General features: G+C 40.6%; 1 protein-coding gene across 10 annotated transcripts in view; it reads right to left on the bottom strand.

The window, feature by feature from the left end:
- Window positions 1–23734, bottom strand: part of ARID1B (AT-rich interaction domain 1B) — a 413974-nt gene that overhangs the window by 355609 nt on the left and 34631 nt on the right. The gene's annotated exons all lie outside the window — the stretch shown is intronic.

Raw genomic sequence — 23734 nt, 5'->3', positions numbered from 1 at the left:
ACACACATACACAGAGTATAAGTTTAAAACAAACAATTTAATACTGGTACACAATGATGATTGTGAAGCTTGGTTGAGGTGGAGGAGTCAGAGGGTGGGATATTTCCCTGGGAATGCCTTACTGCTAAATGATGAACTAGCAATTGGCTGAGCCCTCAAGGGTTAACTCTCACACTCTACAATGCAGCAGGAATGGAGGGGGGTAGAGAGCATCGCAGACAGAGACACACAGTGTGTGTGTGAGAGAGAGATGCGCATTTCCCCTTTAAGTACACTGCCTTGTTAATTAGATCAGCTTGCGGAGACCGCAGCTGCTGCTGCCAGCAAGCTCCCTCTGTCCTGAGCCCTGTTGTGTGTCCCCTCCTGCTCTATGGAAGATGGGGTAAGTGGGGTGCAGGAGCAGGGGAGAGGGGGACACCCTGACATTAGCCCCCTCTTTCTCCCTCCTCCCCCCCCCCGCACAGCAAGCAGGAGGCTCAGGGAGCAGCTCCAAGGCAGAGGGCAGGAGCAGCACATGGCAGTGGGAGGGGGGGGACAGCTGCAAATTGCTAGCCTGCTGGGCAGCTGCTGCACAGGGAACTTAGGGGAGCGGATATAGGGAGCTGATGGGGGGCTGCCAGTCCACCCTGGTTCCAAGCCCCCACCAGCTAGCTGTAATGGGCTGCTCTTCCTGCAAGCAGTGGACAAAGCAGGTGGCTGCCAAACAACGTTAGAAGGGAGCACTGCACAACTTTAAATGAGCATGTTCCCTAATTGATCAGCAACAAAACAACGTTAACCGGGACGACTTTATGTAAGGAGTTACTGTACTCGTCTTCACTTTTAAGGCCCTTCACGCCTTATCCCCCTACTATCTCATAGGTGATATCAAGATGTCAATCTCCACCTCTGTTCTTCAAATGATGCCAATCTTGACTGACCGCTCCTGTGTGCCCATTTAAACATTTTTCCAACAAGCACCTTCATACTTTCTGCCATGCTTCCCCTTACACATTGGAGAAGCGCCTCATAAATATCTGCAAGACTACCTCAACTGTCTTCCTTCAAATCCCTCTTTAAAACTGCTCTGCCTCCAAACAACTCAACACTGCTCCAAACAACTCCAAACAACACTGGTTTGCTTTGAGTACTGTTTTTCATGATAACCTGTAACATTTCATTGTTTTCTTGTGCTCTCCCTCTTTGTTTTATCCATCTGTTGTCTACAGTCTTACAAGCTCTTCAGTGCGGGGCCATCTCTGTTTATACAATGGCCTAGAACAACAGGCCCCTCGCCTCTAGGTTCCACTATAATGCAAATAAATAATACATTCTAGAAATACTGTGGTGTCATTAAAGAAAAAAATATCCAACACTGCCCATTAATGTACATGTAATATAGTAAAACCAAGTAATTAAACTATATAAATAAATCTATGATCACTGTGCTGCAAAGAGGTGACCCCTCATTCTTCCATAAAAGAAATGCTGTGGCAAGCGTCCTCTGTCATGCTTTCTTGGCAGGATTGTATGGAAAGTCAAACGAGGCTCTGTGATAAGCAACTATTATTTATTCCATCATACAGTTCATGAGTATTTGTACTTGATGTGCAGGTGCACCTTTGTTAGGGGGTACCATGTTGAATTTCTTTTAAAAAGAAACACATGGAGGAAAGAATGAGAATCTGCTTCTATATCATTTTCTAAAAAGTGTTCTTCCCAATGGACGAACGACCCTTTTGGATAAAGCAGCGTTGAATATTCAGTATCAAGCAGATACTGCATTCAGTTATTTGTAAGCAATCATGCAGTTATAATAAATTAACAACATTTAGCACATCTATGGCACCTTTCTTCCAAGGATCTCAAAGTGCTTTACAAAGTTAATTAAGCCTTCAATAGGGTCAGGGATGTATTATTATCCCCATTTTATAGATGAAGCTGATTCACAGAGTGGCTAAATGATTTGCCTAAGGTCACACAGCAAGTCAGTAGCAAAGCCAGGTCTAGTACCCAAGTGTTTTGACCATCTGCCTTAAGTTCCACATTCCAACCCCTTTGTGGGACCATATTTTCTTCCTTTTATGTAATGTATAGTAATTTCTAAAGATTAGGATTATCATAAATAGCTTCCTTAAGTTTTAGTAGGGTTTGCAGGCATTTTAAAGAAAGCAGAATATAAATTGCAATAAATAGTTTTTTTAAGAAGTGTTGTGAATTTTAAATACAATTGAGTCCCCATCCCCTCCCCCAAAGGAAAAGTTTTTAAATGAAAAATTACTTCTCACATAGAAGACAGAATTTTAACTGTCTATTCCATTGTCTGGAGAAAGTAGAGGATAATGTCTGAAATAATAACTGGAGTATATTGTAACATGGCTCCCAGGCATTAAAAAAATATAAAGTAAGTCATTAGCTATTAACAGAGCCAGAGAAAATTGTTATAATTAAATCGTAGTTTAATCTACTGTATAGTTTTATGAGTTAATTGTAACATGTTTCTTTGTGGTCAGTTTTGGAAAGTAAACTGTTAATCAAAAAAAAAACCTGTTAAAGGAAACGACTGTTGGTGGATAGAAAAAAATACCGAGAGAGCAGAGAGGCACATATCCTTGCGTGGAAATTCTACGAGATTAGCTTTCCTTTACCACAACTTCATGGTGCTTGCTCTTTGGTATCTCTTACATCAGTTGGCTCTAGGAAGTAAAATGGGCTAAAATTCCACAGGTTAGCCAATCTACAAACTATCATACTCACCAGAAGGAATCTTCCCACATACGCACAGCAAAACTTGAAGAAATTATGATATAAATCCTGAAGTACTTACTCAGGTAAAACTCCCACTGACTTCAGCAGGTCTTTTATCAGAGTAAAGACCCCAAGTACTGGGGTCCTACATTTTTAATTAGTGATTTTAAAAAAAATCTCTGATGTCTTCTGTCCCAAATTACTTCAGAAGAGGAAAGGATGTGTGCTGAGTCACGCAGTCAAGAGGGCTCAACTGATGAACAGCTTCTCAGCTAACAGGGCCTAATCTTCAGAAATGCAGCTGTCACTGACCCTAATATGAGGGATAGGTGTTCACAGCTTCTAAAGATCAGGATTTTTGTGTATAGTTTTGAGAGGAAGAGGGCACAAAGACCAAGCTGCAACTTTACAGTGCTCTGAGATAAGCTTCTTGTTAGGAAGCTACTACTGCCCTGGTGGTATGAGCCGAAATGACACAATAGGACACCACAACTACTTTTGTATGTCATCTCAATTCTCATAATGAAAACTTTAGGTCATGGAACAGTTACTCCATTTACAGACTTTTGATCTCTTCTACACACATATTAACTACCTGTCTGGAATTTAAGGAATGGAAAAAATATTTTCCTTAGCACTCTTCACATAAGGACAAATTGGAAAGAATTAAATTACTTTACCTTTATGAAACTTCATGAATGGTTTTTGAAGGCACAAGAGTCCTTTCTAGTCTTATGGGCTGAGCATATTGCTACAATACCAGATTCTTTGTAGAAACAAAAAAAATGAGTACCCTGATTGCAGGGGTTCAAAAGGACTGAACTGCCACTTGCAGACCCAAAAGTTTTAGAGAATAAAAATTCAGTTCTACACCTTACTAAATTGGTTGCTAGATAAAATTGTACAACATCTGGAGGAGATTTCAGTGGGAACCACTGGAACTGAGATGGTGCAAATGACAACTACTGAATTTTTAAACAGCAGACTTCCAACATTTATGTCAGTTTCCTTCAGAAAGGACTGCACAGTCACCCAATGATAACTTCTCAGGTGTAACATTCAATACCAGTTGATATAGACTTGCATTCAGCTCTAGAGTCACAGTACTTTCAGGATCTGTGAAGACCTTAGTGTAGTGCAGAGATTCACAGATTATAAAACTGGAAGGGACTACTGTGATCATCTACTCTGAAGTCTTGCATGTAGTCTGAATTGTCCAGTTTCTGCTTCCAGACATCGGATCTTTTTTTTTATACTTTTGTCTGTTGGAATGGCGATCCCCTCTATCATCACATTTCTGTTCCCTAAATTTTGCATATAAACTGTGACCAATTTACTCCTGTTTATATATCCAAGGACCACATCAGTAAATCTGGCCACAGAGTCACAATGGGAGCTCATGTAACCCACCATGACTCTCAAGTCTTTCTCATCACTGCTTCCTAGAACAGAATCCTCCGTTCTGCAAGTATGGCCTGCATTCTTTAATCCTAGATTTATGACTTTACAACTGGCCATATTAAAACACAACACTGTTTGCTTGTACCCAGCATAGGAAGCAACCTTGATTGCTCTGTATCAAGACCTGTCCTCTTCATTATTTACCACTCCCCCAATCCTTGCAGCCTCTATTTGTGTCTTCTCTAGCCAGAATAGAAATTCAAAGAATGTAGCTCCCAGGAGGCACTCAATCCTATAAAACAGACTCAGTCCAATATTTCCACTTATCCCTACTGTCTTATTAACTTCCCTGTGTGGACATTCAATGGTTCTATACACTACTGAAAAGTCACCACCTCAATACACAGCAGGGTGTGGTAGGAAATCAATTACTCTGACACTTGTGGTACAGTAGGGGTTTAAAGATGTAGAGAAAGCATCAGGAGTAAAGTCCACATATGAGGCCATTAAACTAGGGTCAACAGGCAATCATTTACTGACACCAGCTACAGTCAGGAGAAGGCTGATCAGTCCCTTTTGTAAGATTTATCACTTGTCTCTAGATAATCCTCCTTTTTCTAAATAGTCAAATACACCACAATAAAAAGATTCAGGTTCTGCCTCCCAGACAGGTTATATTCGTTAAAATGTGGGTTCAGATTTTCCACTACATATTCTGTCACTGTATTTCTGATTAGACTGTCACTGAGGTAGAAAGGAGATGTGTACCCTTTTGAGACCATTCAGCTTTAAATCAACAGGACCTTTCACTGAAGAACCTAGAGAGTGGAGATTATGCCAAAAAGAAGGTACTGGCATAGATAACATCTTCCATAACCTGTGAATAAAACACTCCTGACACAACAGGAAATCTTCTGCAAATCTACTTATAAAGTGTTGGCCACAGAGGCCAAAATGCTGAGAATGGCACCACCTTGGGCAAATTTTACTGCAAGTCAGAGACCCAATGGGAGAGTTAATGAACAGCAATGACATTCCTAAATAATAACTGAGAAGGGTCTTCTTCCTTCTTTAAAATCACCACAGCAAACACTACACCCACTGAGGCGGCGGATGGGGAGGGAGAGGAAGGGAGAGAAAATGCCCTGTATAGCAGCATCCAGAACCACCTTTCAAAATTCTACTTGCCCATTCCTTCTTCTAAGCAAAATACAATTAGTATTATCATCACCATTGCAGTAAGGATGAGTAAATAAGATTTTTGTGCCTAGGATAATAAATGTTCATGACAATTTTCCAAGGCTGATCTAGAGCATCTTCATCTTTTTGGGTCAACCACTAGAGTTAGGGATCAGTGAAGGAGTGAAAAAAGTCTTATAATAGTTTCAGAAAACTATAAAACTCACTGTTCAAATATCAACTATGATACAATTGCTCCCACTGTATGGAATTAACTATTTAATTTTAGGAAAAAGTTTCCCCATAAAGGAAAGTGTTCATTCTCATGTGAATCTTCTAGATGTTAAACCATTTTCACTTATCTAAAAAAAAAAATAGTAATTTTACATGTTGCACACTGTGTGCATTACTGGATAAGAGATAGTGCTGAACACACAGGGAGAACAAAAACTGTAGTCCAAAATCAAAGCCAATGCAGTCATAAAAATGTGCAGATTTATATAGGATTCACTGTAAAAATATCTCCAGGCTAATCATAAATTGTTCTAGCATCCTCAAGATTTCCCACTGCTACCTTCCCCTTTTATTCAAAGAAAAAAGCAATGATTCAAAATGGAAGCTCAGTAATTATTTACGCCTCAGTATGTAAACTGTAAAATGACTGGCAAAGTTCTTAGCACATCAACTTAGATATATGTAAGCAAGACATTCTTTCCCTGTGGTAGGCGGCCCCATGTCAAGTAACTATGCGCTAGAACTTGTCCTGTGCTACCTGTTCAAAGGGAACTGCACAAGAATATTTCAAGCTCTGACAGATACCACTTCGTGCAAAAACATCCACAGGAGTATTACAAAAAAAGACAGCAGTGATGTTTCAGCAAACCCTGTGTCAAGAAAGGTGCTCTCCTGCATTTTTATTGACACACAAGAAGTGAATGATCATTCCTTATGTAAACTGTGTCAGCAGTGCTGATACTGCTTTTCTAGAGGTCCACAGTCCTTTCCATGCATGCCCACACCCTTTCATTTAAGATTTTACCTCTCTCCACTGGGGATGGGACTGAACATGGCAAATATTCTGGTATAACTCTGTGATCTTCACAGACAGGAAAAAGGACCTAGTAAAAATTGCAAGCTATATTTTACAGCACTCTACTACTAAATGACTAAAGGATTAGTGGGGCCCGAAATGTTTTGTCTTTTCCATCAGCAGCTGTTTATAAATTTTTAAGGACTTTTTATAACCAATTTTAAAAGGATCTAGAACTCACATACCTCTGCCTATTCTTGTAAATGGGATACATTGGAACATGTCTGCTTAAAAAAAAATACCTTTCAACTAAAAATATGTGTTTTCTTCACTAAGGAGAGCACCAAATGTAACCTACATTTTGACATTCTTTATAACAATAGCTACTACTAAACTTCAGAATAATGAAATGTTTGATTTTATTTTCTGAATTTAAGAGTATTCTTTTTCAGGTTTCCCAGAAAATAAATAGTAGTTACAGAAGCCCTGTAGGCAAATGGAAAATGACCCAAGTAGGAACAGTTATAATACTTTACATTTATTTTTTAACAGGCTCTTGAGGCATTTCAAAAAGGTGGGCAAATATTATCTCTCACTTTACACCCGCAGAAAAACTAAATCGGAATACAGAAAGCAAAAAATATTAAATTACAAAAGACAAGATTCAACAAACTATCAGAGAGGTACAAGGGAGATTAACAAGATGGGGGGAAAAGCAGAATTCACAGTTACAGGCATAAAGAAGGTTTCAGAGTAGCAGCCGTGTTAGTCTGTATCCGCAAAAAAAACAGGAGTACTTGTGGCACCTTAAAGACTAACAAATTTATTTTAGCATGAGCTTTCGTGAGCTAAAGCTCACTTCTTCGGATGCATAGAATGGAACACACAGACAGGAGATATTTATACATACAGAGAACATGAAAAGGTGGAAGTATGCATACCAACAGGCAGAGTCTAATCAATTGAGATGATTTCTTATATAACAATGTTACGTTATAAAACTCCAACAATAAAGAACAAATGTCTGCACCGTGATGGCATTTAGCAAGTGTACCTTTTACCATTTGGTCCAAGATTACACATTTATTCAGATCATAGAGCCTCCAAATTGCCAGTGTAGGGAGGAGGGTGACCAGACAGCAAGTGTAAAAAATTGGGACAGGGGCGGGGGAGAGGGGGTAATAGGAGCCTATATAAGAAAAAGACCCAAAAATATGACTGTTCCTATAAAATTGGGACATCTGGTCACCCTAGTAGGGAGGATATATGCAATGTTCCTTCAATTTTTTTCCATCCATGTACAGAATGATTTTTGTTATGTGGGCCAGTAGAAACAAAAAACCTAGATAGAATATATATTTTTAAAAGTTACCATCGGGATAATTACTCCACCCAGGATAGGTTAGGCATTTTAGAACTCACTACTAAATTTAAGCATAAGAGAGAAATAAAATTATGAAATGCATAGACCAGTCCAGAAACTAAAATAACAGCACTTTGAACTAATACAATTACAGAGAACATATGTGCATTGCAGGAAGTACCGAGAAGTAACAATAACAACACAAATATGTGTTGGGAGGTGAGTGTAAGACAGACATAGAGACTCGTGTGTGTGTGTGTGTGTGTGTGTGTGTGTGTGTGTGTGTGTGTGTGTGAGAGAGAGAGAGACAGAGACTGTATGTGTATGTGTGTATGAGAGACACACACACAGAGTGTGTGTGTGTGTGTGTGTGTGTGTAAGAGAGAGACAGAGACAGATTGTGTGTGAGAGAGACACAGAGACAGAATGTGTGTGTGAGAGAGAGACACACACACACAGAGTGTGTGTGTGTAAGAGAGTGAGAGAGAAGAGACTATGTGTGAGTGAGTGACAGACTGTGTGTGTGTGTGTGTGTGTGTGTGTGTGTGTGTGAGAGAGAGAGAGAGTGTGAGAGAGAGAGACACACACACATAGAAAGTGTGTGTGTGTGCTGGCTGTTGGGGAAGTCAATGAGAGACTGTGCACTGTCTCTTGAAGGCACTCACACCAGAAGGCTGAGACCACAGCAGCTGCCGGCAGCTCTCCTGCTCCTCAGCCGTCTCCCCTCCTCCATTCTGCGGAGATGGGGTACATGGGCAGGGGGGAGCCTGCGGAGAGGGACACCCTGACATCAGCGCCCCTCTTCCCCCGACCACCCCTGCATAGCAAGCAGGAGGTTCCCAGAAGCAGCTGGCCAGGAGCTCCAAGGCAGAGGGCAGGAGCAACGTGGTTGCAGAGCAGCGGGGGGAGGGGCACCTGAACACACGCCACCATGCACGGCACTTGATTCATTCCTGGGCAGCTGCACAACCGTGCAGCTTAGAGGGAACACAGGATATATGGGATTTCCCACAGCATAATCTTCAGGTCTTGAGAATTCCACTCACCTGCTCTTCAGCAGCAAGGAAAAAAATTTTCTCTGTGAGTGTGGGGCCTAACTCATCAATTTCTGCAGAATTTAATCCTTCATTGTAAAAATATAAATTTCTAGCTAAGACAACCTTATAAATATAAACTGAGCATAAATCCATTAAGCACAGTCTGCCTGAATCTGCAGAGGGATATGTCCAGTACCTCTGCCTTTGTTTTAACTCATGGTTATGCCAAGCAGTACTAAAGTGAAAACTGACTAAACACACAGTGGTCAGCTTCCACTGGTACTTTTAGAATGCTGTGGGCCACAGCTGAATTGTCAAAAATCATGTTAATTTTATTGTGCTGCTGATTGGGAAAGTCAGGAGCAGCAGCACAATACATTATTCAAGGAGGAAAAAAGGACCCTTAAACAGAGGCTTGCAGAGGAACTGCCCCCCTTACCCACAGAATCAATGTGTTTCTAGCAATGAACCACACATATTTACTTTTCCTGAAAGCTGTTTGCACAAAATAAAATAGTTCAGAGAAAGACAGCCCTGTAAAAGAACTAAGTAACTCTGCCTACAAAGCATAAAGAATACTCAAAATAAATACGTTGCTTTTATAATTAAAACATCGTCTTCCTCAAGTGGCTGCCTAAACCTTGCTCATTTAGATCGGAATCTTGTATCAAAACACAAGTTTATACTGAGTTTTCCCAAAACCGAGATGGGAACTCTACCTCTGTTCTATGGAATACAGTAATAAAGAGTGCAATTTGCCCCTTTGATATAAATATCAAAGCCAGAGGTCACTTATTTTTCACCAAAGAGACACCTTTTAAAGTAAACATTTGAATTTATTTTCTAATGTGGACTTGCTAAAGGGGAAATATGTAACAACCTGGTTAACAATGCCTATATATCTTATCCTTAAATCATCAATCCAAATATTACAATGTTGCTAAATAAAAATAGTCAGAAAGGAGAAAAAGGGGTAGCACACATACAAATATGAGAGAGACATGGATTCCTCTCCCCACCACCCTTTATTATCCATTTTTAAAGATATCTGAGGATTCATATATTCAATCCTTTAACCAATAATGCAGGAGTTTAATATTCTTGCTTTATTTTAAACAAAAACAAACTAAGCACCACAGATGCAAGTGCAGCTCCAGTGAAAGAAGTGGTCACACTCCAGCCTGTAAAGTAACAAAGGCCTGTGAAAAGTGGATGGGCTTTAAGCAGTATTTCTACTTTCCCTTCATTCCATCCACACCTACTTTTAATTTCATCTTCAAAAGAAGAAAATAAAACACTAAAAAATCAAAAGAATTAAACCTTCTGATTCAATATTTACACTGGGCTCTTCCCCTGCCCCTGATATGGAAGAAAATAACAATGTTTAGTGAAAACTATAAGCAGCAAAGCAGAGGAGGAGATAGCTCAGTGGTTTGAGCATTGGCCTACTAAGCCCAGGATTGTGAGGTCAATCCTTGAGGGGGCCACTTAGGAATCTGGGGCAAAATCATTACTTGGTCCTCCTAATGAAGGCAGAGGGCTGGACTCAATGACCTTTCAGTTCTATGAGATAGGTGTATTTCCATATATTATCATTATGATATATGAAGAGCTGATAAAAGCTATGGAAACTCTGGTGTCAGAAAAAAAGTGACCCCAGCAGAAGAAATAAGGAACATAAATCAAAACAACACACACACCAATTTTACATTCCTGGGTAAAGCTATGTCCAATAAAATATTTACACACAAAGGTGAGCAGGATTGATCCTATTTCTTGAACTTACACACTGTTCAACATCAACTACACAAAAGAGGGTTGACTACGATTTTTTACTTTTTTGTAGTATTTATCATTTCACCACAAGCTATTTTTCAAATTAAAAAGGTCTAATTATTTTTAATAGAATTTTATTTAATTGATTCTAGTTCAATAGGTTTTTTTAAAAGGAGAGAAAGGGTGTGCAGGGAATGGGAGTCTAACTAGACAGTGAGCTGTTGCGAACTCAGAGACAATCATTTAAAAAAGGTACTTCAGCACCAAAAGAGCCACAACTTCTAAATTTTATTATATAGGTTTATTATCTCCATTTTTTAGGTCCCCAGAGCAGCTTACCCGTATCTGGATGATCACATGACACTCATGCATCCCAGAGTACAATGGAATAACAACATTATTGCTTTTATAAGTCTACTTCATTCAATATTTAGCTTTTTGGTGCTTTTGAAGATTTTCTCCAAATGACAAACAAAGGTACCGAAGCCCCATTTTCAAGAGACTTAGACACTCAGAAGCCTTAGTCCCACGGACTTTCAATGAGACTTAGGCTTCTACATTTAAAAATATGGTTTTGGCTCCTACATCACTTAAGATGATTTTGAAAAATTTTACCCAATAGTTTAAAATTTAAAGTATTCTTATTTTATAGGTTAAAAATTCAGAAAACTTCAGAAAAGAACTTAGAATCACTTGTTTTTTTAAACATTTCTGATTACCTTTTTTAAAAGGACAGCATTTAATTAGCACTATAATAAATGCACTAGAGGCTCCATCTGACCTACTCTACTGTTGCCAAACTAGAATTCTGCCTACTGGATCTCGAGGGCCTGATTCTGATCATGCTTACAATAATGTCAATCAAGGATAACTCAACTGAACTCCAATATCACGAGATCAGAATCAGGCCCCTTGAGTGAAATCCTTGCTTCACTGACCTCAATGGCAAAACACCCATTGACTTCAATGGAATCAGGATTTCACCCCTTATCTACACAGTTCAACTATCAGTCATGGGAAACATACGCCCTCCTCATTTTAAAACTCAAATACCAGTGACTCCCCTGCGCCCACTGCACTAGTTCAGATTTATGGACAATTGATAGTATGTGTTGATAAGCTTATATCAGCTATATATAACATTTTCAAAATGTCCAGTGGGTATCCTGTAGCAAGTACAGTCAAAATGTTACTACATAGATGTTGGTTGTAGTTAGTTAAAACATTATGAGCACAAAACTCTCCTTTAATAAATATAATCGACGAAGAGCTGTTAGCTAAAGTTATAACACGAACAGTAACAGTTAATTATCCTTAACCTAAACCTCCTGGTTAGACATTAATTGACAGCTATTAAACATAATTCCACAGCAGAGTTTTCTTAAAATGAGACACTTATTTCACTATGGATTTAAATACCTTAATTCATGTCTCAAGCTGCCATGCAAAACAAGCTGTCCATAAATAAATGATTCCCCTGCTTCACTCAGCAGAGAGAAAACTGCCCTGTTCCCTACTGCTGATAATCAAAATTCAAGTTTACTAGCTAAATAGCTCTTTGACTGACAGCTAGCTCTTTTCATATATAAAATTCTCAACAACAACAAAATCCTTCATATAGGGGAGTGTTGTGCCTTGCAATCTCCCAAAACAGCAACCTTTCCAAATCCCCGATAAACACTTCTGCAGGTTTTCCTCCCTCTTCCTTTCCATGAGCAGCACCAGTTCCAATTTGGTCTAGCTGCACAAATGTTATTATATTTATCAAGGTGTTCAGATTAAAGCACAATAACTTAGCAGTACTGAGAACAAAACTTAATAAGAAAAATATATTTATGAAACTTATACATATCAACTGCCACTCTCTCAATGATCAAAGTAAAATGAGCATTTAATGAACATCTGTGAAGAAGTGGTGAGACTGAAATTCTGGCACCAGTGTCCCTTCCAAGATAGCACTCTGCCATGCACTTGAAGGAACAGTGCTGTTTCCTTGAGGCAGCTGACACTTTCTGCTTAACCTACAATTTTTTCTACACAGTTCTAAAGAAATGATAGAAACATTTCAGTGATTTCTATTTTCCATAATAATGTAATTCTGCTACTTATGGGATTTTCTTCAGTAAACATTGTCAGATGACCAATGTTAAGATGAAGAGCTAAGCTACCATAAAGACCCCAACTTATGTCAAATTTGATTCTGCGATTATCTGTAATCTATGCTCACCTCCCTCTATGGAGTGAATTACACTGAATGGAAGGGATAATTCTAAAGGAGACAATACAATATAAAGCCTTATCCCACCATGAACTAAAGTAGCTGCCTTTTTTCAATTTAGTCAATGAGGCTTAGCACCAGAGAGAAAGAAAGAAAAACACTGAACACTTTCCAACAGTCTGCACAACACATACACTTTTTAGTGTTTCTATAAACCTAAAATATAAAATCCCATTTCTTTACAAGACAAAGGACAACAGCAACTTTGATTTTCCAATGATTAATGGTTGAATATCAAAAGATCGACTCTTAAAGATGACCTAAAAAGGAAAACAAATGGGGCCAGGCCCTTATTTCCCCTCTTTAAGATGCATAAAGGGAGGTCTACAAGATTCCCCCATCAAAGAAGTCCCCCCCCACCCCTCAGCTTATTATTTTGTCTATCATGTTCTTTTCCTGGAAGTTTATAGAGGACTGATAGAATGACTAAGACACCATTCAAATAACACACTGAGTGAAGAAATTACTTTTATTCAACTGGTCACAACTCTTTGAATTAAATAGACATTAAAAAGCATACTAAAGCAGGAGAGGAAGAGTCACCTTCTTAACGATGCAACCACACTCCTTTGAATTAATATTCCAAATACGTAGAAAATAAAAAATAACCAGAACTTCCCAGCCCCAATAGAGTCAAATGAGATTTTTTTCCCCTAAGAAATAATAGAGTAAACATTCTACTTTCTGCCTCCTTCCCTCTATCATCCACACCAATATACCTACTAAAAACAATTTCAGAACATAAACTGCAATCTAGCCACAATTCTGTTGCTGGATGAAGACAATATATACCAGGGGTTGGCAACCTTTCAGAAGCAGTGTGCCGAGTCTTCATTTATTCACTCTAATTTAAGGTTTTGCGCGCCGGTAATACATTTTAATGTTTTTTAGAAGGTCTACTATAAGTCTATATATTATATAACTAAACTAGTGTTGTATTGTAAAATAAACAAGGTTTTCAAAATGTTTAAGAAGCGTCATTTAAAATGAAATTAAAATGTTGATCTTACGCCGCCGGCCCGCTCATCCCGCTGCTGGTCTGGGGTTCCGTTCACCTAGGGGGTTCCGTTCACCTAGGCCGGCAGCGGGCTGAGCGAGGCCTGCGGCCGGGACCCCGGCTGGCAAGGGTCCGGCAGCCAGAACCCCAGACCAGCAGCGGACTGTGCGGGGCCGGCAGCCAGGACCCAGAGGGCTGGGGGCGGGCTGGAGTCAGGGCAGGGGCTGGAGGTGTCAGGGCAGAGGGGGGGCTAGGTATGGGTGGGGGTGCCAGAGTCAGGGCTAGGTATGGGTGGGGGTGAAGGAGTCAAAGAGGGCTGGGTGTGTATGAGGGAGGTACAGGGCTCAGGGCAGGGGCCTGGGGGGTGTGCGGGGCTCAGGGCAGAGGGTGTGGAGTGTGTGTGTGTGAGGGGGGTGCCAGGGCTCAGGGGAGGGAGTTGGGTGACTGCCCCCCTAAGAACTCCCAACCCCGCTGCGCCTTGTCCCCTGACTACCCCCTCCTGGGACACCTGCCCCCAACTGCCCCCCAGGACCCTGCCCCCTATCTAAGCCTCCCTGTTCCCTGTCCCCAGACTGGACCCTACCCTCTACCTGTCCCCTGACTGCCCCAACCCTTATCCACACCCCCATCCCCAAACAGACCCCTAGGACTCCCATGCCTCATCCAACCGCTCCCCGCCCCCTGACAGGACCCCCAGAATTCCCGACCCATCCAACCCCCCCACAATCCCTGCCTGCCCCAACCCCTCTCCACACCGCTGACTCCTGACAGGACCCCCAGAACTCCTGACCCATCCAACCCCAGCTCCTTGTTCCCGGACCACCCCCTCCAGAGACTCCCCACCCTAACTGCCCCCCCCAGGACCCTCCTTGCTCCCGGTCCCCTGACTGCCCTGACCCCTATCCACCCCCTGCCCCCTCACAAACCCTGGGACTCCCATGCCCCATCCAACCCCCCCCGCTCCCTGACTGCCCCCTCCAGAGACCCCCGCCCCCAGCCACCCCCCCGGGATCCCACTCCCCCATCCAACCCACCCTGCTCCCTGTCCCCTGACTGCCCCCACCCCTTATCCAACACCCCCTGCCCTGGGCCCTTTACCTTGAGGCTCCAGGCAGAGCCAGACATGCTGCCCTGCCGGAGAGCACAGCCCCAGCCCTCATAGCGCTGCGCGCGCGTCAGCAGAGCTCCGGTTGAGCAGGAAGCGTGTCTGCCTCCCCGCAGAGCCAAATGCTGCCCCACGGGAGCACGCAGCCCCAACCCCCAGAGCGCTGCGCGCAGTAGCAGGGCTCATGGGGAGGGAAGAAGGCGGGGGAGGGGCTGGCAGCTTGCTGCACTCGGCCCGGCGCTCCAGCCCGGGAGCGCGGACCCCGCGGCTTGCCGTGCCCGGAGAGTGGGGCCATTTGCCCATCCCATGCGCACGGCTATGCTTCTGCTCCCTGCCCCCGCGGGGGGAGCGGAGGGCAGAGGAGAGTGGGCCGGGCTGGGCAGGATTTTTAATGGCATGCTGGAGTCCCGGCAGGCTCCAGCGTGCCATTAAAAATTGGCTCGCGTGCCGACTTTGGCACGCGTGCCATAGGTTGCCGACCCCTGATATATACACTAGTGAAGGAAATATATATACAGCTAGCCTAGTTTTCTTTGTATAATATATGCATTATCTTCCAAGTACTAGGTTGAAGCAAACCATTATCGTTAACCCCGCCTTCTTCTTGGCATAATTCAATCTTCTGGAATTAAAATGATTTCACAAAATAACACACACACACCAGTCACCCAGCAGCTAGTACACTAGTGTTTGCTAGCTTTAAAAAAAAAATCTACCTTCCAAGTCAACAGCCAATTGATTTCTTTGGTTTAAACTGGACATTTTCAATCTGGGATGTCACTCAAGATGAGCACTGCGAACAGGTAATCATATTGGTGCTGCTATAATTCTGGTTGACTTGCAGTTTCCATTATAATAAAGCCTTACTGTACATTCCCAGAGATTTTATAACTTTCCTGATCCTTTAAAATGTACTCCCAAGTTGAAACCTGTCAACCAGAAGCAAATTTCCCCTGCTCCACCCAAACAAAGTGTATACACCAAAATAAATAAGTTGGTCTCAGGAGGTTTAAAGTTCTGCCTTTTTAAATATCAGGGGTCAGACACCTTGTATAAACTGAGTTTACTGTACACACCATGGGCTCCTTGTATTCCTCCATTCCGCTCTCCCCTCACAAGCTCCCTGTGTACCATTCTCCCATCCCACTGTATTTCAAAGAGTCTCCACGACTCCCCCAGTCACCCACATGCCAGTGGCTCGGTGTACTCCCCATTCAACTCTCCTCCCATACCAGGCTCCCCCCATTCTCCCACCTCCATAACAGAGACTGTGTGACCCACGTTCCCACTTCCCCCCATGCCATCTATTCCCCACACATACTGACATGCCAAAGTCATGCCAAAGTCAAAGTCTGTGTGCCCACCCCCTTCCCTCATACCAGGTTCCCCCATTCTCTCTCCCATGGCAAAAACTCTGTGTGTCCCCCCAATCCCCTCTTTCCAACCATGGCCTCCATTCCAGGGTTCCCCAATCACCCCCCAACAGGGGTTGTGTGCCCCAGTCGCCCTTCCCCCAATTCCAGGGGCTCTGTGTACACTCCTATTCCCCCCATACCAGGGTCCCCCATTCTCTTCCCCATGCTAGGGGTTCTGTGTGCCCTCCCATTACTCCCTCCACCCACTCCAAAGACCCTCTCCCTTCCCCCACAGTAGGGGTTCTGTGTGCCCTCCATTCCCTCACCTGCCCCATGGCAAGGGTTCTATGTGAACTCATTACCTCCTTCCTGTTTCTACATTCTCCCCATGCCAGGGGCTCTGTCTGCCCCCCTCCCCAGGGGTTGTGTGTGCCCCATTCCCCCCACTATTATTCTACTTTCTGTCTGAGACCTAAGTCATTCAGGGTGTCAACATGTTAAACTCTATGGGCAAGATGATCAGAGAGGAGCAAGGGAATTGTTATGCTAGCAGGTGTTAATGGATGCCCTCAACCAGTTGTCTGATCCACAGACAACCACAGCGCTGCTTCAGACTGTGGCTGTGCTAAAGAGCTGGCAGGGACTTCCTGTGCTCTCCATTTTTCCCCCTTTCCCCAAAATCAATAGCATTCTTCCTGGAGGCAGTATTCAAAAGTTATCACATTACAGATGGAGAGACAAATGCCACTGAGTTGACTGTACGGCCTTTGCAAACTCAACCAATAAATACACTTAGAAGGTACATTTTTGCATTCTTAACACTCGATATTTTTAAAACAAAATATGAGAAAATGATCAGTTCACAAACCAGTTTGATTGCACTTGGATATTTTGAAGTTTAAGGCACCAGTCTTACAAATGACTACCTAGAATCTGCAGAATCACAGTCAAAATTAGAAAGGCCGCTATATTAAGCTTTAACTGGCTATGAAGAATGGGTACTGTACATACACATGCAACTATTTTCCATAAAGATTTTACTATGCATCTCACAACACAATCTTGTTTTAAACAATAAGATGTTGTTCCAGTCCATCAAGTACATAAGAATTTTTAATACATCCTAAACATCAATTATCCAATGATTGACTGATTAAAATAGGCCCATCGCAGCACTGAAAGGACCATTCTATTATTTCAGACATTTATCTATATATTCAGGCTTTTAGACTTGGTTGAAAACTTTTATAACCTTTCGTAAACTATTGTATGGTTTGTTTGTTTTTTGGGAGGGATTATTTCCTTTTTTTAAGCTGGGGAATGGAAAATATTACAGGTACATAATATTGAATGACATTGTAGTAGATAGGTGTGTGTGTGTGTGTGTGCGTGTGTAGTTAATAAAACACAACCTTAATTTTAATAGAAATGCTTATGTATTTTTAATTCAAATTAAAACTTTATTTAAACATTTTCCTACAGGGCTTGGAAGCCAAGCACCACAATATTTTGCAAATACATGAGAACAAGAAAGTGAAACTGACCAGTATCCTTTCATTATCAAAGTGCTGAAAGGGAGGAAAAGAACTGAGGAAGAGTAAATCAGATGTTAAAAACAATTTCCTTTTCAATGATCTGATATTGTTATTAGTAACAGTGCAGAGAAAATATTTTCTATCAACATATTTGACCGGGGACCTCATATTTGGAAAAATGTAGGTGCTTACTATCTTTGATTTTCAGACCAATTAGTTTTATTTCAACACTGTCTCTTTAAAATTCTAGGAAATACATAAAAGACAAAAAATTAAAAGCTCTGATTATGTCTTTAAATGTCCAATATAATCTCTCTCAGAAATCCTGCCTAAGCAGGGATGTCACCACATTATAAGCTGAAAATTACATCTGTCCCACACAGAAAAATTGTCCCTAAATTTGTGCGTCACTTAAATAAGAAATGCAGTACCACGAAACTGAAGTTATGGAAAATGTTATTTAAAACTAAAGAAATTACACCCATATAATTTTAATAATGAAGTGCAATGAGTTTAAATGAATAAAAATCTATTAAGACTCCAGAACAGTAACGGAATAAATTGATGGAATTAAAAACTCACAAATGAATACATTTTAAATTCAAGTATTTGAAAATCATCTCTTTTTCTACTGATCTGTCAGGGCCTGAATTCTGGGTTTTTAATAAAAGAGTTAATCACATTAGAATCAATTAATCATAAGCAAGCAAAAGCTGGGTTCTTTATGCAGATCTAGGGGTATGTTATGACACCAGTACTTTCTCTCAGCAGAAACCCAGTACTGTGAACTCATGTTCTTCTAAGTAAACAAAAGAAAAAAGGAGTTTCAAATACTGTTCTAAAATGCATTTACATTGCAATTTTAAATCTACTTAAGTGTTCTGTTAATGCTTAGGCATCTAAAACGGTTTCTAGGCTAAGGCTCAGATTGTACAAACAGCTTACAAACATGTGCAACTTTACTCAACACAACTAGTCCTCCTGAACCGAGACTGAAACATGCTGTACATGTTAAATATTTATCTGTGGACTTAAAAAAAAAAAGACTTTTAAGCCAATCATATTCTTCTTTAGCAAGCCTAGAGAAAGGAGAAATACGTTTTTTTCTTCATTTGTAATCCCATGGAGAAACTATTAGAAAGATACAGAGGTCTGTTCTACATGGCACGAATAGCAAAGGAGTATATTCTCACACTAAGAATGGAAAGATTGTGTGAAGGAATAAATTTGCCACATATGACACCAGAGAAGAGAGCACAGAAATAAGGTTTCTGAGAGGATGGCGCAAGACCAAGCAGAGTTTTGAAAATAATGGGCAGTCTCCTCTATTACTTGTACTTTATGAAGCAATTTGATTTGGCAGCCTTTTACACCCACTTTGCAGAGGTAAACAGCTATAAAAAGTGCAAGGCAGTGGAGAATTAGGCCCCAGGAGAGAGATTTTGAAACTGTAGATAGCAAAGTCCACAGACTCTGTAGCCATGGTTTCCAGTAGGAATATTTTTAATCCAAAAATATCACTGTAATGATTTTTATGTTTTTTAAAACACTGTCTTCAAATATTTGTAAAGTCTTGGAATGCATATAAGCAGAATTTCAAGTGTTACAGTCTTTGGGGTTGTGTGTGCCCATCTGACACATACACATCATTTGTGCATTTATACAGAAGATAATTCAACTCCTTTGAAGTTATAGGGTAAGTAATTCTGATATCCACATGAGAAGAGAAAATGATTTATCTTGTAATTCTGCGTCTCTGAAGTTATAATCTTGCAGGATTCTCACGCCTGAATCTTGGCTCCGTAAACAGGCAGAACTCCCCAAATGCTAAAGGGTTTTTTGTTTGTTTGTTTGTTTCTAAGTAGTAGTGTATGAGAGCATGGGTCATTCCACAACTAGCAGCTGCATGTCACTATATAGAGGCTAACAACCATCTTTGATGTCTGCAGTACTTTCTTCCTCAACAGGTCCAAAATAGGATCCAGGAGAATGGTAACCCTATTGGATAGGAGTTCCTGGCCCAGGTTTCTCAGTCATAAGCCCTTCTAGCTTCTACCATAACCAACTCAGTCTGCCAATACAGCCAATTGTTTAAAAGAGTTATAGTAAAATCAGTTCCTCAAACAAAGTTGCTGTCATGGAACTCTTTTGCAGAAGAGAGATACTTGGCATCAGAAGAGCCACCAGCTCTTGTGACCAACTAGGAATCATTGTCTCCCTGCTCCCACACAGTTAATTGATCATGGCATGCTGACAGGGGAGCTTGGAGCATCAACCATGGATCAAAAGGCACTGGCACTGACATTTAGTGCACGAGGAATCAGGGATACCAGCATCAAGACCAATATTTATGGCCAATGCTTCAGAATCTTGGTGTGCAGACATCGACTTTGATGTTCCCATGTGTTCAGATTGTGCTGACAACTCCAACAATTCTAGATACATGTAAGCTTCGTGTGATTTTCCTCCCTTCAAAAAGCTCTTCTTTTCCTGCAAGGGTGGGTGAAAAAGTCCACTAAAAATCCCACAAAGGCTTTTATTAAATGAAACAGAAAATACTATGCGATTCACTTTATATGAATTATTCCTCAAGCATAAAACAGGCACACATTGTCCAAAATGAGAAGTTTGCAATTCTGTAAACAAAACACAATTGACTCCCCAGTTGACTAATTAGTAATGCTTTCCAATTTTATATTTGCACTGAGATACAGGTATACTTTTATCAACCTCTCTGATTTTTCAGCACTACCTTATTACAACAATCTGACCAAACCAATCCAAGTGTACTAAGTATGTGCTCGATTCATGCAGAACTGACTCGACAACTCTCTTGAAAATTGACAAAATTCTCAATCAAAATGATCTGACTTCTGTGATTTTAATTCCCACAATTTCCTATCATTTTGATGCAACAATTTGTGACACAACTTCCTTCACAAACATAAATCTAGGTTAAAAATCTAAATCTTCAATGTCAAGCGAGCAAGGAAATCAGGTTAACAATTCTTCAGCCTTACTTTTGCCTTTCCTTCTTGTTCTAGGCTTAACCTACACTACAACCTTTGTATATAGGATCACTAAAATTGCAAAAAGTGCAAAGGTCCTCTGCATTGTATTTCATATTTTGTCCTTTGTGTAGTTCCAGTTATTTTTTGTTAATTAATTCAAACTAGATTTTCACCAAGACCAGAACAGCGATGTCATCATCCTGTACGTAGTCATTCAAGTTTCTCCAAAACCTCCTTCAACGCTTTGTTAAGTTTAGTGTCTCTCTTGATGAAGTCCTTTGTAGCAGTTTCATAGAATGCACCCCCAACACTGCTAGAGACACTATTATCCTGAGATTGCTATAAACCTTTGTTGGAAAGCTAGGTACATCATTCCCAGGTTTATCTTTATCAGCCACGAGGCAGATGGTAGTTGTGAAAGAATGTTTTAACTTCTGTTGCATTAGGTTTCTTTGCAAGTTTTATGTAACATGCTGAAGATCTACATGTCAGAAATTTAGACTGCCTGCACCAGATAAGTTCTCTCATCTTTGTCACTCTATCTTCATTGTCTGAACAAATAGTAGAGACCTCCCTGTCATACTTGTCTCTGTATCTGTGGATGGCATCGTCATCCAAATGCACACAACATTCTTCAGTTTCTTTACAGAGACAGAATCAATGGCATTCTGCAGGAACACATTTTTTAATTTGCATGCATGCTTATAGCCAATTACAGAATCATTTCTCATGTTTGACCAAACATCTTCATTAATGTTGATTCTTTTAGTCTTTCTTTAATTTTTCCTCTATTCCTTCATTTGCAGCATCTATTAATAGACCTCTAATAATAATAATAGGATATATACCTATCTCCTACAACTGGAAGGGACCTCAAAGGTCATTGAGTCCAGCCCCCTGCCTTCACTAGCAGGGCCAAGTACTGATTTTTGCCCCAGATTCCTAAGTGGCCCCCTCAAGGCTTGAACTCACAACCCTGGGTTTAGTAGGTCAATGCTCAAACCACTGAGCTATCTAAGTTAAAATCTGCCACTACAGACAGCTCTAACCCCAAGCCCTGGCACATAGTGGCTGAAGACAACTCAGGCTTATCTTTCAAGGACTTCTCCTTCAAGACCCTAAATTCTTTAGAGCTTGAGGACTTTTACTTGTCTCCTGCTGTAGAGCTGAGATTCAGGAGTAAGATTCCTGCACAGATGGAACATTTAGAGAAAAAGCACTTACCATGCACCTTTAACCATCTCACTTGAACACTGCCCATTAATTCCCCCTGGGATTTAGTCTAATATTCCAAAACCTTTGGACAGCATCAAACCACCACTTTAAAAAAAAAACAAAATCAAAAAATAAAAACAATCTCCCAGAGACTTTTCTTTCCCTTTCCTGCCTCCAAAGCATAGCACACCAACACTCAAATTAGACCAGCACAACTCATAGGTTTTAAGTCCAGACACCTCACAACTCATCAGATTTTCAGAAGTGTATGGTATTTCTGAGTACCTCAAATGGCTGGCTGTTCAATCTGAGACATTATAAAGCGCCCCAATTTTCATAAAGCGCAGAGCACACACCCTCTGAAAATGCTGGCCATATAATTTATTTTATATTATACATAAACATACAATCACTAGGCAGTCAATTTCAACAAGCATGACTGGGCTCCTCTTGCTTTAATATTCATGTCACAGAAGTAAAAATCCAGGCAGAAATGAAAATGTGGCATCCTGAGCCAAAGACAACTTACCACTCAGCTGGTAAGTTGGCAATTCAATTTACAAACCTGGATTCCTGCATTTTAATCCTTTGTAGAAAGGTGGTAATATATGAGCAATAAGAAAAGAGCTGGATTCAGATAATTAGAGGTTCACAAGCCAAACACATGAAGCTCTGGAGGCTGTCCAAAACAAAATCATGCCTAGGTGGTGATGTCCGTTCAATAAAAACTCAATGTCATAATTATCCTCTCACTTTTTCCCTGAAGAGTATTAGTAATCATAACTGTAATGTTGCTCAGCCAATTACATTAATGCTGTGAGAAGATAGATAGGGCCAGCAGCCAATCACTGTGCCAGGTCATTGCCTGTTGACAGATAATGTACAATTATCGAGCAATTAGTAAATGAAGTGAAAAATTCAAACACTCATCTCTGAATAACATAGAATAATTCCTTTAAAAATAAAAATATGTTTTAATAACTTTGCTTTGGCTGTAGCTAAACAAAAAACTGAAGGCTCTTTTTTTCCACATCCCTTTCTAATGACAACTGGGTACCTTTTATTAAACTGGCCAAATGCCTTGGCTGTATTAAGCTGGCAACAAAGTAAGGTGTTGGCCTCCTTTAAACCAAATTGCCTCTTATAAATCCATTAAAAAAAATCTAATGAGGAAAAGAAAAAAGTCAGATGATGAAATGCTGCAGCTCACCATACTAATATATCTGAAGTAGCTGAGAACTCATAAGAATAGTATATTTGAAGTTGCAAGCTAATTAGACACTTGTTGTGTATTCTATGCCAATGGGTAGATATTGGGATTAGATTGAAATAAATATATTTGCCTGGTAGATCATTATTTTCAGTACTTTTCTATATTTAACACAAAATAAAGTAAAAAAAATTCTGCAACTAGTTAGCTCCATGTAGAGACAAAACACTGTTTTCCATCCATTATCAAAAAGGCTTGAGCTTGCAATTGAGTATAGAATTCTCAGTCTCCAGTAACAACTCTAATCAGAAATCTAGCCGAAATTTGCCAACATGCTTTTTTGGATAACTTTAATCTATTTTCCCCTTCAGAAAACAACTACTGCATCTTCACTAATTTATAGTGAGAACGTGGGTAATTAATCCTCTTAAAAAGGGTGAGAAAGGAGCAGAAGAGGTCACCATCAACAGTGAAATCCAACTAGACTAGAGGAGATTGTTACATTTATATATCTT

This window comes from Mauremys mutica, chromosome 3 (assembly GCF_020497125.1).
Source record: "Mauremys mutica isolate MM-2020 ecotype Southern chromosome 3, ASM2049712v1, whole genome shotgun sequence".
Lineage (NCBI taxonomy): Eukaryota > Metazoa > Chordata > Testudines > Geoemydidae > Mauremys > Mauremys mutica.
This window is presented reverse-complemented; position numbering and strand designations above follow the sequence as displayed.